We start from the raw sequence: 748 nt of genomic DNA on the forward strand, positions 1-748 counted from the left end.
AACAGAAAGAGGAAAGAAAAATAAAGAAAAGCACATAAAGAGATCTAAACGAAAAGTGTAACGGTAACCTAAACACGGAAGACAACTGCAAACATCTCTCAGATAGGGTCCTACTGAAGCAAAAAGTACACAATACCCAATAACAAACAGATAATCCCAATTAACCCCTCAAAAGAAAAAAAAAAGAAATGAAAGAGAACGACCATCAGAAGTAGACAGCACAGAAATACATCAAAATGCCTCTTCCTGTAGGACCTAGCACACTTACAAATATACTTCTGTATTCTTTATTATTTTTTCTCTGCACAAAACACTCTAACACACAACAATGCAGGAAAAAGCACAAAGTGCCCAAGCAAAGAAAACGTGAACAAAAACACAAATTAAAAAGAGGACCAACCGCACAAAAATAACTCACAGACCATTTGGTATGCTGGTGTGTTCAAGCACATAAGAATACAAATTGTATTGACTACTATTATTTTTTTTCTTTTCTCTGCAGAAAGCATATCACCATAAACCGTACAGGTCAAAGCACACAATGACCCAGCACACCACAAGCAAACAAAGAATCATGTATTAAACATTAGCACAATTTACCCAGTAAACACACAGAAATATACACCAACTATGGGTGTAAGTATATATGTGTATGTATATACGCAATTATAAATATAAATTCATTTGTTATTATTATTTCTTTTTTCTCACTGCAAAAAACAAGTTCATCATCATCACAGTGCAAGCC

This window comes from Trypanosoma theileri (assembly GCF_002087225.1).
Source record: "Trypanosoma theileri isolate Edinburgh chromosome Unknown TM35_Tth_47_V1, whole genome shotgun sequence".
Classification (NCBI taxonomy): domain Eukaryota; phylum Euglenozoa; class Kinetoplastea; order Trypanosomatida; family Trypanosomatidae; genus Trypanosoma; species Trypanosoma theileri.